Consider the following 22,762-nt stretch of genomic DNA (forward strand, 5'->3'; position numbering starts at 1 on the left):
GTGGGGATCGAACGACCCTTTCACAGGGGTTGCTGAAGGCCATCGGAAAACACACATTTCTGATGGTCTTAGGAACTGAGACACTGTTCCTCTATCCGTCTCCAGGCAGATCCACCCACATGTAGATATACCCACATATGAGTACCTGACGTGAAAACTGTTACCCATGCTACACCATGCTTCAAGAATAAATTTCATTTATTTATAATTAGAAATAAATATTTCACAATATATACACAGTGTTTTGTGATTAATCACTATGCTTTAATTATGTTCAATTTGTAACAATGAAAATATATCCTGCCTATCAGATATTTACATGATGATTCATAACTGTACAAAATTACTGTTATGAAGTAGCAATGAAAATAATTTTATGGTTGGGGTTCACCACAACATGAGGAACTGTATGAAAGGGTCGTGGCAGTAGGAAGGTTGAGAACCACTGGTCTATCTGAATGGCCTTGCTTGCCACATTCCTAAGTTAGAAGACCATTGCTACTAATTGAGCATAACAGGAAATTTTACTGGCGTTACATTTTACATGCATGATGAACTAAAACAAATAATGTTATATATCTAGTATTTTGATTAACAGCAGCCTAACTCTTTCACCACTCCCTATAAATGCTTCTGGTCCCTTTGGCAGTGGTTAGCCTCCCGGGGGCACAGAAAGTCATATTGTGGTTACCACATCTTCCTATTGTGGTTGCCACATCCTCCTGCTCAAGGATGCTGCTGACACACAGACCCAAGAACTGAAGGCCATCCTACTGCAGCTGCAGCTGCTGCTCTGCCTGGCTTCAGGCCACTCTTGCTGCCTCACCAGTCTAATCAAGGACTGGTTGTACTTCTTCCAAGACAGACTTGTCCATTCTTCTTCCAGCCCACTGGGTTTATTTAGCAAGAAATAGGGTAAGAGACAGAGAAGAGTCACCTGTGAATAATTGTAAACAGGAGTCCATGGAAAGCCAACCCGGTGTGCATAAAATGAGCTAAGAAGCAAGAGGCAGGGGTCTCATTAGCAGCAAGAGGTGTGAGTGGAGTGCATCCTCTAGACCCAAGATCCTTGTGCAGGAAGCCTCCTGGATTCAGGACACGGCTGTGACGTCAGAGGAGCAGCAGTAGAAACTGGAGGCAGAGAAGGGAACAGAGTGGTGGATTTCCCAACCCTCCAAGCAAGTAAAGCAGAGTGCTTTTGTGCAGGAGGCTGGCTTTTGGAGTAGGGTGTCTCTGTGCTCTTCATTTGGGAAGCTTGGCTTGCTGACTCACAGGGATTGAGCTGAATGCCTTCGGGTTGAGACTTCCAGTAGATCCGTATGCCCCTTTGGATTAGCACACCTGAAATAACTTTGGTAACATGTGCTGATAAACAGCTATCGTGAGAATTCCTCACTAGTATTATAACCCGCAAACCTCATTAATATGCCCTTTAATCATTAACATTGTCTGTGGGTTCTGTATAGTCATTGCCATGGATACTAGCTCCTAAAGAAGCAACATAAAGACCATGAATTAACACAACACCGGTGTTCTACTTCTGAGGAATTCACTATTAAATATGTTATGCATAACGATGGAACATTATCAGATACCGTGTCAAGGCTACCCACTACTGAGGAACTAGCCACGGACACTCATTGATGTGGGCACAGTGTCGGTGTCAGCAGAACACAGAGATCTACCATTAGACCACTGGACGAGCTGGTCAGGTGGGATGGCATTCAAGATAGGAGCCAGACAGAGCTGACTTCTCAAAGCTGACTTCTCAAATATAATGAGGTGATGGGAGGAAAACATTCCAGACTTCACTTACGGTTAGTAGACAATTGAAGGTGAAAATAGATAGCTGCAAACATTTATTAATAATTACAATGTCAAAAGTACAAAGCAAGATTAGGAAAATTGGAAATCATAAAAAAACGAAATGAAGTGCATAAATATTGATATCCTAGGAATTAGCAAACTGGTGTGTAACAAAAACCAAAATACATTATGAGGGAACTTCTCCGTGGTGTTTGCAGGCCAAGATGCTCCCAGTTCCAAACGGGAAAAAGTCTTTCCATGCACCTCAAATTTCTGACTGAGGACACTCTCAGGCATTAAATCTCTGGGGAATGAGCTCTCTTCTAACAGAGCCCATGGGAAGAGGCCAGAGCTAAGTTTTAGTAGGTAAAAATGGAGCTCAGGGAAAGGGATTCTGGGAAGTGAAGAAGCAGAGTGTAGGATGGGTGAGGGACATGACAACGATTCGAAAAGTGCTACCTGTGATTGGGATCCTTCAACAGGATCCACGAAGCCAAACTGTTTTGAAGCCTTACTAAGAACGCATTCTTCTTTCTCACTGTGCTGATGTGTGCACTTCGGTCAATCGGTTGGGAACTGAGCAAGGATCAAGACCGTGTCATCAGACTGCAATCGCGCTTGCATTCTTCCCCGTCCTTTCTTAGATGGGAAAGGGTGGGCGGAGGGGCGGGCGAGGGGGAGGAAATCAGCTTCTCCTATTGAAGCGTTACAAATTCTGAAATTTATGAAATCCCAATCCTTGAGTCCGCATCTTATAATATCTTATGTGAGGTGGAAAATATATATGAAAATATATATATGGAAAAAATATATGAAACATTTCTCTTACATTCCAAAATACACGCTTAAGGAAAAGAACATATGCGCTGCACCAGCCACCTCTATTTTTTAAAGTGAATTTTATTAACATGGCAGTAGTCTTTGTAACGGATGTGCACACACACTCAGACGTATCTGCCTGGGAAAAAAGCCTAAGGGGATACTGACAAAAATACTCCCATCAGCTTTCATTATTGTAGGCAATTGTGCTCACATCCCTTACAAAACTCTTGCCAAATGTACCCAAGGAAGCAGCGTTTGAGAGGGGAAGGGAAAAATCTGCAGGAACAACGGTGCCTTAGTGGAGCTGTCAGTATGAGAAAGCTGATACAGGGTGGTCTTTTGATATGAATTTTCTCTTTAAAGCAGGGGAAGAGATGTCAATGGGTAGAAATTAAGAGAAGGCGATGTGAAGTAGTCTTTTGTAGTCAGTTTTCCTCACAATATTGGTCAGGATCATCAAGAAAATATGAATCTTTCTTTAGAACCAGTTTGAGAATTTTTCCAATTGCAATGGTCTTATCCTCATCTTTTAAGGTAAAGCAATCCATCTGGGGGAAGTCTTTCAAGGTCTCCAAACAGATGGCTTCTGCTGTGCTTACATGAGGGATGCATACTTGATCTTGTTTCATGAATCAGGGTTGAGTCTTACATTTTTTCCTCTGGATTTTTTTGTATACTAAGCAGATTAAGTTGTTATTTAGACTTCTTCAATACAGGTAACCTGTTGGTGTTTTGTATGGTTTTCTGTCTATGAAATCCAGGAGCGCTAGCTCTATAGAGACAGTAACTGGATTGATAATTGACCAGGGACACGGCAGGGGAGGATGGAGGGAAATGGACAGCTGACAATGCGTATGAGATGGTTGCCACATCCTCCTATGTGAGGATACTGCTGGCACACAGACCAAGCACTGACAGGCCATCCTAACCTTGGCAGGTGATGGATTTGTGCTCACTGATGCACTGTCTGTGCATCAAATGTCTGTCCATAATGCCAGAGATGATTAGGATCACAAAGGAAAACTCTTCAAACTTTTAAGTTGGAAGAGCCATTCCTGTTCCTCACCATGATTTAGAACTTATTCGAGAGCCATGAATACATTTTTACAAATATGAAAAAATTTAAAGTAATATTATAAATGACAGCATAATAGTTTTATTTTCATTTTCAGTTCCAGAGCCACATGTACGTACCAAAAGAGGTCTCTCAAGCCACAGTGTGCTGACCCCTGTTCGATCCCTTTCCGTCTGATTTTCCAGATTTTACCTGGGACTCCAGAATCAGTTTCTGCACCAGCAGCAGGAATTCCAGGACCATCCACAATGTGCTTGCTGTACAGCATGACAAGCTGCCAGCCTCACAAATCCATCCTGAGCACAGCTTTCCGCGGACCGGAGCGCCCATATCTTTGGAAGGCAGCTATGCTCACCATTATACCACCAACGCATGCCCATGGCCTTGTACTTCTACAACTGGCAGCCTGGTCGGTCTAATCCACGGATCTATTGAAGTTTCTAGCCACCTCTATTTTATGGAATATATTTTTTATTTGAAAGAAGGAATGAGGGAGCACAATTTGGGCCACTTGATCCTTTCTTGAAAATGGACTAGTAAGTCTGACCAACTGGCCAGTATTGTTGCTAATGACTCAATGAAACATGTTAAGAGGATGGAATATTGAAACTTGTATCCATCATCACAAGTGTCCTAGGTTTTTTTCTCAAACTTTTTATTGTGAAGTATGTAGGGGTTTGAGTCTCAGATCATCATTTGGCATTAAACAATTTCAACAACTGATCACCCCCCCCTCCACTGGTTTACTCCGTTTCCTCTCCTGCCCTCTCTTTAACCTCTTCCTCTTGTGTACTCATATATTCTTCCACTTCACTCCAGTTAACATCTGTGCACCCCAAGACTTCCCCTTTCTTTCTGCCCTTCCCTTCCCACACCTCCGAACCAGCAATATATATATATATGTATTGTGTGTGTATACATATATATACATGTGTTTGTGTGTTTGTATATAATTGTATACCAGCAAATTATTTCATATATATGTATAATTGTATACATTACATATCCTACAATTTAATTATCCATCATATTAAGATTTGTGCACTCATCACCACAATATATTTCATAGCATTTCCCTTCTCATACGCATTGTCAGCTGTCTATTTCCCTCCATCCTCCCCTGCCATGTCCCTGGTCAATTATCAATCCACTTACTGTCTCTATAGAGCTAGCGCTCCTGGATTTCATAGACAGAAAACCATACAAAACACCAACAGGAAGCAGACAAACAAAAGAAAACAACAACAATGATTAAACAAAACGCAGAGAAAACTCAATTTTAAAGAGTGGAAAAACAAACACTAAGGACCGTGGCATTGGGAAGAGACCTGCTGCTGGGCTTAAGGCAGGAGTGGGCGCCTGAACGTCGAGGGGCTTCCTGAAGAGCATGTCCTGAGGGACACAATGGGTGCACAATGTGAAACGCAGGCCTGTGAGCTTGAGTTCTCTCTCTGCAGCCAGTCCTGCATTGTCATTGCAGCCCAGGAGCTCAGGGCCCTCAGCCAGGAGGCACAGTGGGCGGAGCCCTGTCTGACCTCTTGTAATGAGAGCCCTGAGCCCTTCTCTTTGGGGCCACCTGGCAGGTGAGGGTGACTGGGAACCAATGAAAAAGGGACCCCGGGTTCCCGACTATCTCCTTCCTGGCAGTGGAAAGGCCTGTGGAAACCTGCGACCGCTTCTCATTAAATAAGTCTCTGAATTATTATAGGAAATGGAAAGTGATAGCCATTCCCAGGACAGGAAGGACCTGGACAAGTTCATTAAGTTTTGGCCATCAAGGCAGGGCCACCATGTGCAGCTTCCCAGCCTCAGACATGATCAGTCTAATTAGTTGGCGCTGCGCCCTCAGGACTATTTACAGACTGTCCCAGTGATTGTCCAGCTCGACTTGGCGAGGAGATTTGCACTCGTTCATCTTCACCTCCATCTGGTTCAGTTTGGTTCCACTAGCCATCAAGCAAACCCCAGAGGTGACATGCACACGCAGCAAAGAAGCCACTGGCAGCTGCCTGCTGTGGGCAGCTCTCTGTGTGTGGAGATCTCATTCAAGACTTCTGAGGGAGGTTCCATGGAGTGGGAGATTTGGTGTCTTGAAAGCAGTGAATAGTGTGATAATGAGATAAAAGTTTTCTACATGGGATACAGCCGGCTGTCTTTGCTGCTCAAGTGTTTCCTTGTTATAACTGGGTAACACCAGGCGATAGACTGTCCGGGAACCAGGGCATGAATATGTCATCCAGTACAGAACACATATTTGGGAAGAGCTCAGCTGAAGGACTTAGGAGAAGGCTTCCAACCAGTTCGTGTGGGCACAGTAGGCACCCCTTTGGGTACCGTCACTGTCTTGTGTTCACCGCATTAGCTTGGCATCTATGTCTACCATGCAATTTGAGAGAATCCCACCTATCATTGATCACTTTGTGGGCCGTCCCTATTCAAGCTCCTCCCCGATGCTCCCCTGCAGTACAGAACTCCTGGGAGGATGCTGGGGTGTCATGCCCATCAGAGGAAGACTCTCAAGAGGGGTGCACCACCTCTTTTCTCACCACCCCTCCAAGCCAACCCAAGGTTCCTGGGAAGGAAAGTTGTGCGCTACCCTCTGCTCCTTACACCCAGCCTGCTAACATCGCCCAAGATGACCAGGAGAGATGTCCATGGTGCCGCCTCACCTTCCAGAAGAGAAGATACTGTGACAGTGTCAACCAGTATGGAGGGACCGGCCTTCCCCCACGATGTCATGCAGACCTTCTTTATCCTCAAAGTGGGAGCTTTTGTCAACAAACCAATCAACCAGGGGACACTGACCAATTTAGACATCCCCTTCTTTGCCATGTTTGCTCCCAAGCATTTACCGACCCAATGGTGAGTGACCCCCTCTCCCCTGCACCGGGTCTTTGCTCCAAGGCAGCCTGCCCACTGAGGGGTCCAGTGGGGTCAGCAGCAGCAACATCCACAGCGACTTCATGATGATCCATTTCAAACCAGCTCTTTCAAAAGACGACATTCTCCCGATGGACCTGGGGACCTGCTATCCTGAATTTCAGAACACCCGATCAGCTGAGCAGCCTTTCCATAGACATCAGAGGCGCAGTCCATGGTTGAGGACTCAGACACGCCACCTACCAGAGAAGCTGGCAGTGCAGAGAAGAATGTCAGGGAGTCTGATACCTTTGTAGAAACCCTGCAGTAAAGGTTGGTGTCTCCAGAGTCAGAAGCATCCTCCGTTTTGTGGCTTGAGGGAACAGAGCAGTTGCCTCTGTTATTGCTTCAGCAACCAGCTGATGGAGCTGGGCACAGTCCTGCTTGGGGCAGGGTGATGGGGTGGGGGAGTGTGGGAAGGGGCGGTGACTAACTGACAACAACCTGGCTGTAGCCAAGGCCAGTCATCACCCTCTCTGGCCCTGGAGGTGGAATATGCCCTGCAGCAAAGGGCAACAGGAATGCACACATGGGTGTATCTCACCAACAGCAGCCAACATCCTGCCCCTCCCCTGCCTATGCCAGCAACCACTGGACCAGCCGCTGGTGGCCCAGAGCCTTGTATGAGGCAGAAAGAGGAAAGAGATAGGGTGAGCGGGGAGGAGGAAGGGGCCCTGTGGTCCCTCTGCATTGTCTCCCAGAGCTCCTAGTGTCCTCTTCCTCTCCACCCCTGGGTCTGCCTGCCCGCCATGAACCTCCTCACCCAGCCTGGTCCCTGCCACAGGGTGTGCAGCCCAGCCTTGAGGATTGCCTGGGCCCACCTCCACAGGCCACCACAGTGAAAGTGGAATTCCCTCCTAGAAGTCTGACCCTGAGTACCACCACAGAGGTTCTTTGCCTCTGGCTCACTGCTCCTCGGTTGCAAACTGTGTAAGTCTGGGTACTTTAGAGAAACAAATCCACAGAAACTCGTATATAAAAAAGAGTTTTATATAAAGGTTAAATGCACATCAAGAAAACATCCCGTGACCAATGGCCCTGTGGGGGACAGCACCAGAGACCCACTGTGAGAATTGTGCCTGATCTGATCCCACCACACCGAGGCAAAGCACTGCGTGGGGGGGCGGGGGGAAGTGCAGGGGTACAGCAAGGGTTTGCAGCTGCAAGGTCCCCAGGGAATGCTGAAGGTGGACTTTGGGGCCAGGGCTTGGGGCCCCAACAGACAGGACTAGAAAACACTCCTAAAGGCCAACAAACAATCCTTGAACTAACTACAAGCTTTTCTTTCTTGTTATGCTGTGTTTTGTTCTTTGTCAGTGGTTTGTTGTTATTGCTGTTTTGTTGTATATTGTTGCTGAAACTGAGGAACCGGGAGGAAGACAGACATAACTGACAGGACAAGGGAAAGAAGAAACAGAAATAGCTTTATTAGGTGGGGGGAGCTCCCGGAGGAGGTTCCGTGACCTAGGCCAACAGGTCAGGGAAGTCATGCTCAGCAGCTGGGGGCAAGGGCTAAAAGGGGTGGTGAGGAATGTAGAGTAATTAGCATATGGGGCTTGGAAACCAGAATTGCTGGTGGACTCCTTGCTGCTTTCTTCCAGCCAGGAACATCTGGTTTCACTGGTTATCTTATCTGGCGCCCGCTGCTGACCTTGGGGATGTGCAGGGAAGCTAGAGTAGGTCCCGGTCCTGCTTCAGCTTAGTCCAAACAGGGGCTGCCTAGTTCAGACCGGACCCAAACAGTTGCTTGGTTTTGCTGTGTCTTCTTTTTTGTGCATGTTATTATCTCTGCAGGTCTGTCTAAATAAGATAGGCTGAATGAACAATGTGGAAGAGAAAACAACGGGACCAACAGTTCTGGGGAGATATGGGATGGGGGAGGTGGGGGGAAAGGAAGTGGTGTTAACAAACCCAGGGACAAGGCAACAACAAGTGATCCAAATTGGTAGTGAAGTGAGTGTGGGAGGCCTGGTAGGGCATGATCAGGGGTAATGTAAACAAGAGGAATTGCTGAAACCCAGGTGGGGACTGAGCATGATAGTGGGACAGGAGGAAAGTCAAGGGAAATAGAGGAAAGAGCTGGGAGGCAAAGGGCATTTATAGAATTCTAAACGAAGACATGTACATATGCAAATATATATATATGAGGATGGGGAAATAGATTTTTGAGCCTAAACTTATAGGTTTAGTATTAAGGTGGCAGAAGGACATTGGGCCTCCACTCAAGTACTCCCTCAATGCAAGAATACTCTCTTCTATTAAATTGGCATTCTATGATGCTCACCGTCCCGACACAATCACTGAAGACATAGCAGGTGAATAAGCAAATGTGGTGAAGAAAGCTGATGGTGCCCAGCTATCAAAAGATATAGCATATGGGGTCTTAAAGGCTTCAAAATAAACAGGAGGCCATCTAACTCAGAAGTAACAAAGCCAACATGGAAGAACACACCAGCCTGTGTGATCACGAGGTGCCAAAGGGATCAGTTAGCAGGCATCAAAGAACAAAAAAATCATATCATTGGATGCACACCTCCATGATACGACCACTGAAGACAAATGGGTGTATAAGCAAATGTGGCGAAGAAAGCTGATGCTGCCTGGCTATCAAAAGAGATAGCATCTGGGGTCTTAAATGCTTGAAGGTAAACAAGTGACCATCTAGCTCAGAAGCAACAAAGCCCACATGGAAGAAGCACACCAGCCTGTGTGATCACGAGGTGTCGAAGGGATCAGGGATAAGGCATCATCAGAACAACAACAAAAAAATCTTACCATAGCGAATGAGTCGGGGAGTGCAGAATGGAGACCCAAAGCCCATATGTTGGTCACTGGAGATCCCCTTGCAGAGGGGTCTAGGGGAGGAAATGAGCCAGCCATGGTGTGATATAGCAAGGATGAAAAATACAACTTTCCTCTAGTTCCTAAATGCTTCCTCCCTCCCCCACAATCATGATTTCAATTCTACATTGAAAGTCTGGTTGGACCAGAGGATGTATACTGGTACAGACAGGAACTGGAAACACAGGGAATCCAGGGCAAATGATACCTTCAGGACCAGTGGTGTGAGTGGCGATACTGGGAGAGTAGAGGGAGAGTAGGTTGGAAAGTGGGAACCGATTACAAGGATCTACATGTGACCTCCTCCCTGGGGGACGGACAATAGAAAAGTGAGTGAAGGTAGATGTCAGACAGGGCAAGATATGACAAAATAATGTATAAATTATCAAGGGCTCATGAGGGAGAAAGGAGTAGGGAGGGAGGGGGAAAATGAGGAGCTGATGCCGGGGGCTTAAATGGAGAGCAAATGTTTTGAGAATGATGAGGGCAATGAATGTACAGATGTGCTTTACACAATTGATGTATGTTTGGATTATAATAAGAGTTGTATGAGCCCCTAATAAAATGATTTTTAAAAAAGAAAAAAAACAGTTAATGGAAACAACAGCAAGAAAACATCCCAACCCAGTGCTGCCCAAGCCCACAAGTCCAACATTAACCCATGCGATATTTTGTCCGACACCAATCCACAAAGTCCTCCTCCATCTCACAAAACAAACACTATGATGCCAACTGCAGGAGGAAAGCCAAGTCAGTGAATGTGTAAACATCTCAGCGCTGGCAGGGTTCTCCACACGGGTGCTCCAGCACCCAGGGCTGCATTGGGATAGATCCATGTGGCTTCTCCTCAGGGATGTCTTGCAGGAAGAGAGCCTTGCCAGCTAAAGCAGGGAACTGGCTAAGGCAGCTTCACCCTGGCCTGATCATGAGAATGCAACAGACCCAAGAAGTAGAAAGGCGAGGCTCACCGAGCCATTTATTTCTCCACCCTTCAATTAACCCAAGATTTGTTTATCAGCCAGGTTGGCAAACAAACTACCTCAGAAACTAAACATTTATTACTGTTTAATAAGTCAGATATTTTCTAGAGAAACATGTTTGAGGTTAGTGGTGTTCCCTTGGGGAATGTGGAGTATCTCTCCCTGGAGTGGGGGCCTCCTCTCACTGCCCACAGGACTCTCCTTGCCAAAGTCTAAGTCAGCAGGTAGAGGGCAGAGCAGCTCCAGGGCCTGCTGCACCTGAACTGACAGCGAGCTTTACCGTGGGCGCCTCTTATTCCTATAAGTGCCTCAAGCCTTCCTGTGTGTGGAGACAGCTCTGCTGCTGGGTGTGCTTGCTCTGAGCCTTGCGCCTGAGCTATGGGCCTTCTGCTGCCGTCCTGCAGGGCCTGGTTGTCCTCCCTCTCACCCTAGGCTCCTTTCACTCCTCTGGCCTCACTGGTTGGATTGATACCTGTTTAGAAACCAAAGTTGGACCTCTGACTGACTTATCCTTCAGTTGTTGTTACTTGTTGAAGTCAAGGGCCAGTCTTGGCCACCTGCCATCTGTCCCCCTCATGGCCTTCCTGGAGCCCTGGAACACTGTGCCTGTCTCTTCCCCGCAGCCCAGCCTCTGTACACCAAGTGGTCACAATTTATGCTGATACCATTCCCGCCTAGGGATTCTGATTTTATTATTTATGATCCTTGAGCCTTGACTGTATAATGGTCATGAGTTAGGCTGCGTCCCGTGTGGTTGGTAGTTCCACCCCACCAGCAGCTCTGGAAAGACTGGGATTTCTACTCCCTTAAACAGTTACAGGCTCAGAAACCTACAGGGGGGTCGCTATGAGTCAGCATTGAGTTGATGATGATGAGTTTGAGATTTTCATCAAACAGGTGAATGTACTTCTTCCTTGTGGATTTAGTTGACACTTTAGATGACTACTTTAAGACAACCACAGATGCTGTTCAGAGTCTGTTTCTTTGGTCATAAAATCTTTCCTTGGTTTTTAAAAGTAACAGTGGTCTTGCACAGTAGTTTTCTTTTTGTTTCTCTCACTTTGCTCAACATAATACCTTCCAAATCCATCCATGTCGTGAGGTGTGTCACAGTTGTATCATCATTCTTTAACAATTCATAAAATCCCTTTGGGTGTGTGTAGCAAAGTTTATTTATGGATTCTTCCCATGATGAGCATTGAGGTTGTTCTCCAGCTTCTTGCTATTGTGAATAGTATTGCAGTGAACATGTCCACCCTCTGCTGTCTATTTCTGTAGGGGATATTCCTAGTGGTGCCATTGAAGGGCCGGTCCATTCCCAGCTGTATGAGGAAGCAACATATGGCTTCACACAGTGGGTATGCTAGTTTCCAGTCTCATCACCACTGTATGAGGCTTCCAATCTCCCCACACCCCTCCCAGTGGCACTTGTGTGGGTGTGTACAGAGAAAGAGATTTATCTCAAGAAATGTCTCATACCATTGTAGAAACGGGTAAGTCCGACCCCGTTCAATTCCAGGGGTCCGATGTAAGTTGGAGTCTGCTCCTGACTTGTGTAGTTGCAGGCACTGATGAACAGGAAGTAAGAAGATGAAGGAGAAAGATCACAGGCTGGTGGATCCTGAGCTGCTAATAGTACCTGTGATCACCAGGTAATATAATAGGAGGTCAATGAACCCCATGTAGGATCCAGATCCAGCAGACGTGCGCTGGTTTCTGAATACTGTCCATCTATTACTAAGAGTAGGCTACACCGCAAAAGAAATCTCCCTCAAAGTATAAGATGGTGACCAGACTAAAGAAGTACTCCATTCTGCCCACAACTGCTTGGTTTCTTCACAGATGGTCCAATCATCGAGTGAACTATATTGTTTTAGATTATATCGGGGAGAATCCTGGCCCACCCAAATGACAAAACCTATCACAGCTATCAATTCTGGATACCCATTCCATATATGACAGCTTTCAATAACTTAAAACTTTTCTGCTAGATCAGTGGTAATACAGATGTGATGTAATATCTTATAATGAAATGTGTCAACAGTGGATGATCTGCATACTAAGTGAACTAGTGATCACTCTTTAAAAAAAATCAGAAAACAGCACATGCATGTGCACAAGCTTCATTCAATATGCAAGATGGACTTAAGGGTGTTAATGAACAGCATATGAATGATTCAATAATACAATATCCTATGGCAATTTTTAAGAAACTGCCACTATTGTGGCTTTCGTGAAGGGTCAAAGTCTTTCCGAGTAAAGGCTTATTTTAAAAGCTCCTTTTTCGCTTGGTCTTGCCGATGTCCTTCCTCCTTTCTTCAAGCCTCTCCTGTCCATGTGACACGTGCGCAGCTCGGCTTGTGGCAGCCGCCTCGCGCCATGTGCTCGGCTCGGCTTCTCCGCGCGCCCGTGGGCCGGCATGCCCGTGGATCCGGTCCCGCTGCAGGGCCAGGTGCTGCTCATGTAGAACTGGCGTTGCTCTGTGGCACCGTGGTCCAGGACTACACCCAGATGAATGATCTGCAGAGGCGCCTAGCTCCCGGGGCCTGGTCGTGCTACGTTTCCCGTGCCACCAGTTTGGGCATCAGGAGAATGCCCCAAAGGAAGAGATTCTGAATTTCCTCAAGCACGCACCACCGGGCGGCGGGTTCGAGCCCAACTTCTCCATGTTGGAGCAGAGCGAGGTGAACAGCGCCAAGAGACACCGGCTCTTTGCCTTCCTCGGGGAGGCCCTCCCGCGCCCTGTGACGATGCCACCGCTCTCCTGACCGACCCGAAGCTTAGCACCTGGTCGCTCATGTGCCTCAATGATATCGTTTGGAACTTGGAGATGTTTCTGGTGGGCCACGATGGTGTGCCTGTGCGCTCCCCAACCATCCAAGTGGAGGCCGACCTCCAGACCCTGCTCTCCAAGGGCCCGGCAATGCCTGGGGCGCACCGCCCTCCCGCATGCTGCCTGGTGGTCACTCTGCGGCCTTCTGTGGGGATTTCATCAATGGGGGGTTTTCTTCTAAACCCGAAAGGAGGAACATCTGATGTCCGGGACAGCCCCCAGAGGTGGGCGCTGGTCCTGCGCGTCCCAGCCTCCCCTCCCAGACCAAGACAAAGTTCCGCGTGTAGGGAGAAAAAACCCCAAAACTCCCTTTTCTGACTTTACTTGTACCATACTAGATTCTTTTTTTGTATACACCACAAGCAAAATTACTCAGTACAGAAACAGATGTGAAAGTCCAGAAATCTTTAACTCAAATAGACCAGAAGTTTGTAAAATGATCCATTCTTCTGACTGTATTCTTTTACTATGGAACGTATTTATTTTTTATGAAAATATATTACCGTTAATGTTTAATGAATTAATAGTGTTTTAAACTCATCTGAAAATGTTAATTCTGCTCCAATTTCTCACATGGTTAATATCAGTTGATAGAAAATGCATGAACCACTCGCTGTTCCCTTGTCCCTGTGTTGGGCGACACCTCCTCCCTTCCCCTACCTCCCATGCTCTCATGTCCCTCCAGGACCGTTGGTCCTGTTGTTTTCTTCTCTCATTATTTGTCCAGCCTATCTTGTCTAGGTGGACCTGCTGACATAGTAATATGTGCATACAAATGCATATGACTTTGACTGCGCCCAAGTGGCACATAAGAACATGGCTTTGACAGAAGCAACATCGACACGCTGATAAGCAGAAAAGCCACTAACATACAAAATTTACAAGGTAAAAAACAAAACAAATTAAAAAGAGAGAAAACAAAAAGATAGCAAATATTAAAAGAAAAATTGCTAGTAGTTCAAGGTCAGTTTGTAGGCCTTTAGGAGTGTTTTCTAGGTGTAGCTTGTGAGGCGCCACGTCCTGGCCCGGAAGTCTATCTTTATACTCCCTCGGGATCCCTTTGCTCTGCTTCCTCCGCTGCTCCATTGCACGCCCCCAGTGTTTGCCTCAGTGTGGCGGGGTCAGCTCAGTCGCACATCCCCCACTGTGTCTCAGGTGCTGTCCCGTGTAGGGCCATGTGTTGGTGCAGGATGTCGCATCTCGTAGTGTGGCCAGCTGAATGGTCCTCTCTGTATGATGGGCCCTTCTAGCTGGTCTATCGACCTTGGGCTTGGTGGACCCAGGTGTACTCCACTACGTCCTTTCTCCTTCTTTTGTTTCAGCTTCCTTCTGGATGTGGTGTGGTGGGTCAGTTCCTTTCCCACTCCAGACGATCTATTTTTGTTTTCTGTGGTATTCCCTTCGAGTGTGGGGGTCGGCCTAATTCTGGTTTGGGCCAGCGTGTCGTCCAGCCTCTTTGTGTAGACCTCTGTACTTTGCGTTGCCCTCCTTGTTTGGTGTGTCATGGTGGGGTCCGTATGCATGTTCCAGATCTGTGGGGACACAACCGATACTCTCCCCAGGGTGGGTTAGAACCCTGTTCCCCCCCCCCATACCATCCACTCGGATTCTCCCCCTCCTGGTTCTCCCTCTCCCTGCCCCACTACTCCTTCTTTATGCTGGGCTCTCATGTACCTCCCTAGGTGTGGCCTGCCCACCCTCCAACTATCTATGCTTCCTCCCGTTTATTGTGGGATGGATGTTTATTCTTCTATTTCTGTCATGCTGATTGTACTTACCTCAGGGGACTCATGTTGTACCTGTCCCTTTGGGTCTGGCTTACCTCGCTTAACATAATTCCTTCCAGCTCTTCCCATGAAATAACGTGTTTCATGTGCTCATCGGTGCTTTTCAGTGCTGCATAATACTCCATTGTGTGTATGTTCAAAACCAGAGGAGGGAGGGGAGAGGAGGACTGGGAGGGAGTGACCAAGAGCAAGGTAACTGAGAGGAATTACTGAAACCAGAATGAAGGCTAAACATGGTAATGGGTCGGGAGGAAAGCGAAAGGAAATAGAGGAAAGGAGTAGGAGGCAAAGTGCATACAGAGAAGCCTAAATACAGACATGTACATATGTAAATATATTTATGTTTATGGGGGCAATAGATTTATATGCATATATTTATAGTTTCAGTAGTAGGGTAGCAGATGGACATTGGGCCTCCTCATGCATAATCCCCCAATACAATAGCACCTCGCCCTGCTAAACAGTCATTGCAGGATGCCCATCTTCCCGACATGATCACTGAAGACGAAAGTGTGCATAAGCAAGTGTGGTGAAGAAGGCTGATGGTGCCTGGCTACTGAGAGATATAGCGTCTCGGGACTTAAAGGCTTGAAAGCAAACAAGCGGCCATCTAGCCCAGAAGCAACCAAGCCCACACGGAAGCAGCACACCAACATAGGTGACCGTGAAGGCCAGAGGAGACCAGGTCTCCAACAACAAAGGTGGGGTGGTGGTGAGAATCACATCACCGTGAAAGAGGGGGATTGCGTGATGGGGACCCAATGCCCATCTGTAGACAGCTGGACACCCCTTCCAGAGGGGTAGTGTGGAGGAGATGGGCCACTCAGGGTTCAGTGTAGCAACAATGAAACTCAAAACCTTCCTCTAGTTCCTGAACGCTTCCTCCCCTCCCAACCATCATGACCCCAATTCTACCTTGCTTTGTGGACCTGGTTATACCAGAGGATGTACAGCGGTGCAGTGGGGATCTGGAGGCACAGGGAATCTAGGACAGACGAACCGCTCAACACCAGCGGTGGGAGTGGCGACACCAGGAAGGAAGGGGGTATAGAAAGGGAGAACCGATCTCGGAGATCTATGTGTAACCTCCTCTCTGGGAGATGGGCAATGGGGAAGCGGGTGAGGGGAGACGCCAGGGAGTGTAAGATAAGATATAATAATTATTTATAAACTATCAAGGGACCAGGGGTGGGGTCGGGGAGGGAGGGGGACGGGGGAAAAAAAGGGAAACTGAGCTGATTCCAGGAACCCAAGTGGAAGGTGAATTATGAGAATGACGAGTGCAACGAATGTATAAGGGTGCTTTGCTCAATTGATGTATGTACAGACTGTGATAAGAGCCTTATGAGCCCCAATAAAAAGATTTTTTTTAAGAAAAAAAAGAAAATGCATGAACAAAATCTCAAAAGAATTTAAAAAAAACAAAATCTCTTTGGGTTCCTTATTAACTTGTAAGAATGAACAGCAATTCTGAGCAGCCCTGGTAGCACAACAGTTCAGTGCGTGGCAGCAAATGCAAGCATCAGTGCTTGGAATACCTGCGCTGCACCTCAGGAGAAAGGACTGAGCATCTGTTCTTTGTAAATTAGCAACCTAGTTATCGAGTGGGAGAAAGAGTTAGCCTGCTGTTAATCAAACACTGGAATGGTAACAGCCCCTTCTCTTTCAGTTAAAAAACAAAACAACAACAATAAACCTTTTAAAACGTAATCAGTAGGATGTTCTAATTCAGGAAAACTATCCGGGCAAGGAAGGCCATTTAGATTAACAACGGTGCCTGAGACCTAGGGAGTGACAGGCCTGAAGATGCTTCTGATTCGTGTGAACCACACATCCATTGACCCTTTCTGAAGTTCTATGTTCATTGAAACACCCCCGTTAAACATTCCCTTGAACTTACCGGGTAGTTTGGGGGTACATACCGTAATTTGTGTAATTTTCAATGAATCTTTCAAACACTTTGGAGGTAGCAAGCCCATGGTTTCCTTTTGTCAGGCTCTTGAAAAAATAAATTAGAGTCCACCCCAAGGCATACAGAAAAGAGATTCTGAAAGCCTTACATTCTTAGAATTGCTATTCATTCTTACATTCTTGGGGTCCACCCCAGGGCACACAGAAAAGAGATTCTTAAACTAAGAAAAACCTCTGCCTCCAGCACATCCTGGCCCAGGGCTTTTCAGGAGACTGCACAAAGAAGGCTCAGAGCAGAGGGAGAGTGGTCAGGGCAGAGGCCTGGCACCTAGACCTGGCTCTCAGGCCCAGAGGGCGGTCTGATGTGTGAGACTGGGGATTCCCAGTCTCTTTAGTTTCACTTCTGCCTCACACAACCTGACTCAGCTCCTTCTGCCTGGATACACATGAGCAATTTAGTTCTCACTCCTATTGGGCCACCGATTCATGGAGATCCAATCACTGTCAGGTTGATTCCCAGTTAGAGAGTTCACTATGGACAAGTGGCCGATTCTTTCTAGAAACGCTCGAGTACTCTAGTCATGGCCCCGGACGCTCCTGCTGCTCCCAGGGATCTTGGTCCTGACCCAGACCAGGCCAGAGAGTGCAGGGTGGGGTGGGGGTGGGGGGGGGATGGGAGCAATGAGGGCACTGCCAGGCAGCAGGGATGCAGGATGCTCCGGGAGGCCCATGAGTCAGTGGTCTCAGCTGCTCCCCACCGCCAGTCTCCCACTCCCTGAGATATTCCACACCGTGATATCCCGGCTCAGCTGCAGGTTACCCCTTTGTCGCCATCGGCTTTGTGAATGACACGCAGTTCATGAACTTCAACAGTGACCTGACCCCCAAACCTAGGATGGAGCCTCCAGCACCAGGAAAGGTTGCAGTACTGGGAGCAGGAGACAGGGGTCGCCAACTGCTACAACCAGAGTGAGGCTGGTGAGTGGCACCTGCATTGCAGGTCACAAATCCCGTCTTCCCCATGGGCTGGATCTCCCAGTTTTAAAACCCAGTCAAACAACCTAAACCAAAACCACCACCATGGAGTCCATGTTGACTCATAGCGACTCTTACTAACAGGTTGCAATGTCTCTTGTGGGTTTCCAAGTCGCTATCTCGCTTGTTTAATTCTTTAACATCCGGGTCTTTGAGAAGGGAAGCGATCATGTGACGCCTGGGGGCCTGCGCAGGCGCACTGGGCTCCACTCGTGGCTGAGGGGAGGAGTTTAAGGAAGAGACCAGCGGCTTCCGGAGCAGAGAATCGCAGGTCGTTGAGACGCCATGTGGGCCTCAGGTGGCGGCAACAGTGGGGTGTCCCGTGATTCAGCAAGCGCAGGGGATGACCAGCAAGGTACGCACCACCCTGAGGGCCAGCGCGGTCACAGAGGAGCCGAGGATACCGGTGACCAAGGTGGCCGTGAAGGCCTCAGAGGCCATGACCGCCTAGATGGCTCTCGTGGCCATGCGGGCCAGGATGGAGCCCAGGGGGGCCACGAGGCGCCCAGCGGCCCCGAGGGTCCCCAAGATGCAAGTAGCTCCAGGGGCATCGATCCGCATGGCCCTGGTGGCTCTAGCGGTGGCCGTCAAGTGCACCCCGTTGCCCTCTGCGGCCAGCTGGCACCTGGGGATCCTGAGCGCCAGAGTGGCGAAGAGGCGGTGGACACAGCAGACGCTCCCGCTCCTGGCGCAGTGCAGGCCCAGGCTGCCCCGGGGCCGGTTAGAGATCCGGTGCGTGTGCCTCGCGGTCCAGCACACCGAAATCTCGACTTCACAGTCGCCATCCCATTGCGGTCTCCCCTGGAGGCGGAGAAGGCTCGCCATATCCTGGCCCTAACTTCATGGCGCTACGGAGAACACATTAATATGCAGTTGACCGTTCAGGGCAGCGTCCTGACTGTCAGCTGGAGTGAAGAAGACGCCCTTGGGCTACGAGTTTCCACCAACTCCTTCCTGGAACAACTTAGCCTGGTGAAAAGCCATCTTGACAGCCATGCACCTCCGGATCCGAGAAACCTTGAAGGTCAAAGGGGGCCTGATGCCTAAGCTTCCTTCCCATGGTACCGTGTTTCCTTCCCGGAGCACTGATTGCTAGAGTCGTTTGCCACAATGAACCTGTTTGCCTGCATTGGACCTTGAGCGCTGAGGATCCACAGCTTTGGTTTTCTTGTTTGGGGGAAGAGGATGCTTCGATGGTTTCACTGCAGAAAATAAAAACTGAGCTGCAACATTTTTCATCCTGATATATGAGGGGAAGTTCTGGGACTCAGATTTCCAATTAATTCAAGAGGATTGAGGACAATTGGAAACCACATTCATTTTTTCCTCAATTGTGTTCTGTCATTCAGCATTCACCACAGCAAACATTTTGGAATATGTACTAGTGGATGTAACTATGTACAAACCATAAAGTTTTCAGGAGGTTAACATTAAAATATTCTTGTGCACATTGGATTTTCTCATGAATTTTTATTTCACATGTATTTCCTGTCACTAAACTTCCACAAAAATAGGTTCTAGGAGGTGTGAATAGAAGATATGCACCAAGTGCACTGGCGAAGAAAGTAGACTAATTCCGGGTATTCAGGAAAGACGTTAGGAGGACTTTCAGCTTTGGGCATGGATGGTGGGGCAGAGAGCTTCTTTAATGAACAGTGAAATATCTACTGCAGGATTTTTTGGCATCTATGGTTTATAAGACCATGGCAACATGTGTACAAATGTGTTTGACACGATGGATGGATGTATGGGTTGTGGTCAGAGCTGTACGATCACCAAGTGAAATTATTTTATAAAATGATTTTTAATGGTACTACAAAGATTTGTCATTGCCATAAATTATTTAAAACCTCTCTTAAAAATTATTTGAAGTCCCATTCGGTCTCATCCTTCTTTTCTTTCTCTTAAATCATTTTATTGGGAGCTTCAGATATTATAACAAGCCTGAATTCAATTAGATCAAGCATAATTGGACAATTGCTGCCACCATCAGTTTCAAAACATTTCCTTTCTTCTTGAACTCTGATATCAGCTCTCCTTTATCCTCTCCCTCCCCCACTCTACCCTCCAAGAAGCCTTATTATATATTATTTTGCCATTTCTTACACCATCCAATTCACTTACAATTGTGTTATTCCCCTAAAGTGGGGTATAACAGTCATCATTGCTATCAGTGTCCCCTCCCCAACCCCCTCCCCCATTCGCCTACCCTCAGGGAATCTTTCTTCCATTACTATTTCTGAAGGGTTATCTAGGCTTTCATAGACTGAAATATCTTAATTATACAAATGAACATACTCAGGTCTGACAAGATTAATGAGGTAATACAAAAGGCCATACTAGCAAGGGGAGGAAATATTAAAGGACTAGAGGATAGTTACGTGTGTCATCAGCGCTATACTGCACCCTGGATATTTCATCCCTTCTGTATGGCCCTTCTGTGAGGGACTGTCCAATTACCCAGACACTGTTATCTTTTTTTCAAAAATCATTTTATTGGGGCTCAACAATTCTCATGACAATCCATACATATATCAATTGAGTAAAGCACCCTTATACATTTGTTGCCCTCATTATTCTCAAAGTTCGTCTTCCACTTGGGTTCCTGGAATCAGCTCATTTTCCCTTTTTCCCTCCCCGCTCCCCCTCCCTCTTGAGCCCTTAATAATTTAAAATTTATTATTTTATCTTATCTTACACTGCCCGGCGTCTCCCTTTACCCACTTTCCTGCTGTCAGAGAGGAGGTTATATGTTGATCTCTGAGATCGGTTCCCCCTTTCTAACCCCCCTTCCTTCCAGGTATCACCACTCTCACCGTTGGTCCTGAGGGGTTCATCTGTCCTAGATTCCCTGTGATTCCAGATCCCAACTGTACCGCTGTGCATCCTCTGGTCTAACCAGGTTTGCAAGGTAGAATTGGTAAAATGATAGTTGGTGCGATAGTTTATTGTGCCAGCCTGGCCGATAAACAAAAGTAGGATTAACTGAAGGGCAGAGGGATAAATGGCTCGGTGAGCCTCGCCTTGCTTGTTCTGTGCCTCAGTTTAAAGGGGTACACTACCTGTGGGATGCCTAGCCTGTGGACTGTGTCGCTGTAAGTTGAGGTCCCTTTAAGCCCACACGATTGGAAGGTTCATCTCTGGAGCTGGGGACCGACAGTTGGTGACAGTTGGGGACCTGCCTTGCTGTTTGCTGCCTGGATATATATAGCCCAGCTCTCGCTACAGAAGGGGACTGGCAACTGGTGGCTCTAAAGCCTTAAAGGACTGCTAGTGTCCCACTGCTTTATAATTTAACTGTTAATTTCTTGTATTATCTATCTGTATATAATTTAACGGTTCATTTCTTGTATTTTATATATCTATCTTTATAAATATATTTATATATAATTACTAGCAATCTGGTTTGTCTCTCTAGAGAACCCTGTCCAACACAGTTGAGGAGAAAGTGTTTAAGAACTAGAGGAAGTTTGTGAGTTTCATTATTGCTACACTGAAACCTAAGTGACTCATCTCCTCCTCACTACCCCTCTGCAAGGGATATCCAGTTGTCAACAGATGGGCATTGGGTTCCCATCATGCACTCCCCTCATTCACGATCATATGATTTTTTCCCCCCTGCCTTTGTTGCTTGAATCCTGGTCCCATTGGCCCTTCATGATCACACTTGTTGGTGTGCTGCTTCCATGTGGGCTTTGTTGCTTCTGGGGTAGATGGCCGCTTGTTTACTTTCAAGCCTTTAAGTCCCAAGACGCTATGTCTCTCAATAGGCGGGCACCATCAGCCTTCTTCACCACACTTACTTATGCACACATTTGTCTTCAGCGTTTATGTGGGGAAGGGGATCACACAATGATGGTTTTTGTTCTTTGGTATTTGCTGTCTGATCCCTTCAACACACTTAGGCTTGTGTGCTTCTCCTCTGTGGGCTTTGTTGCTTCTGAGCTAGATGGTCGCTTGTTTGCCTTCAAGGCTTTAAGATCCCAGACACTATATCTTTTTCGATAGCCGGGCACCATCAGCTTTCTTCACCACATTTGCTTATGCACACGTCTGTCTTCAGTGATCATGTCGGGAAGGTGGGTATCATGGAATGACCATTTAGCTGAGCAAGGTGCTATTGTATTGAGGGAGTGTGCATGAGGATGCCCAATATCCACCTGCTACCCTACTACTGAACCTATAAATATATGCACATAGGTCTATTTCCCCATAATCATAAATGTAATTACATATGTACATGTCTGTATTTAGGCTTCTATGTATGCCCTTTGCCTCCTAGTCCTTTCCTCTGTTTCCTTATGCTTTCCTCCTGTCCCACTACCATGTTCAGCCTTCATTCTGGTTTCAGTAATTCCTCTCAGTTACCTTGCCCTTGGTCACTCCCTACCAGTCCTCCCATCCCCTCCCTCCACTGGTTTTGAACCACTTGTTCCCTTGGCCCTGAGTTGGCCAACACCTCCTTCTTCCCCTACCTCCCATGCTCTCATGTCCCTCCAGGACTGTTGGTCCTGTTATTTTCTTCTCACATTGTTTGTACAACCTATGTTATATAGGTGGACCTGCAGATATAGAAATATATGCATAAAATGCGGATGGCTTTGACAGCAGCACCAAAGTGGCACATGAGAACATGGCATCGACAGCAGCAACACCAACATGCTAACAAACAAAAAAGCCACTGACATACAAAATTTAAAAGAAGAGAAAAAAAAGAAAAAAGACAGCAACAAAAGAAGAAAAACAACCCTGT

At 47.0% G+C, this 22,762-nt stretch overlaps 2 pseudogenes; both read left to right on the forward strand.

Moving 5' to 3' along the window:
* The first annotated feature begins 5,414 nt into the window (after positions 1–5,414).
* LOC142437647 (autophagy-related protein 13-like) lies at positions 5,415–6,893 on the forward strand (annotated as a pseudogene).
* Positions 6,894–12,033: 5,140 nt separating this feature from the next.
* LOC142442218 (glutathione peroxidase 1 pseudogene) lies at positions 12,034–18,460 on the forward strand (annotated as a pseudogene).
* Positions 18,461–22,762: the final 4,302 nt, after the last annotated feature.

This window comes from Tenrec ecaudatus, chromosome 1, assembly GCF_050624435.1.
Source record: "Tenrec ecaudatus isolate mTenEca1 chromosome 1, mTenEca1.hap1, whole genome shotgun sequence".
Lineage (NCBI taxonomy): Eukaryota > Metazoa > Chordata > Mammalia > Afrosoricida > Tenrecidae > Tenrec > Tenrec ecaudatus.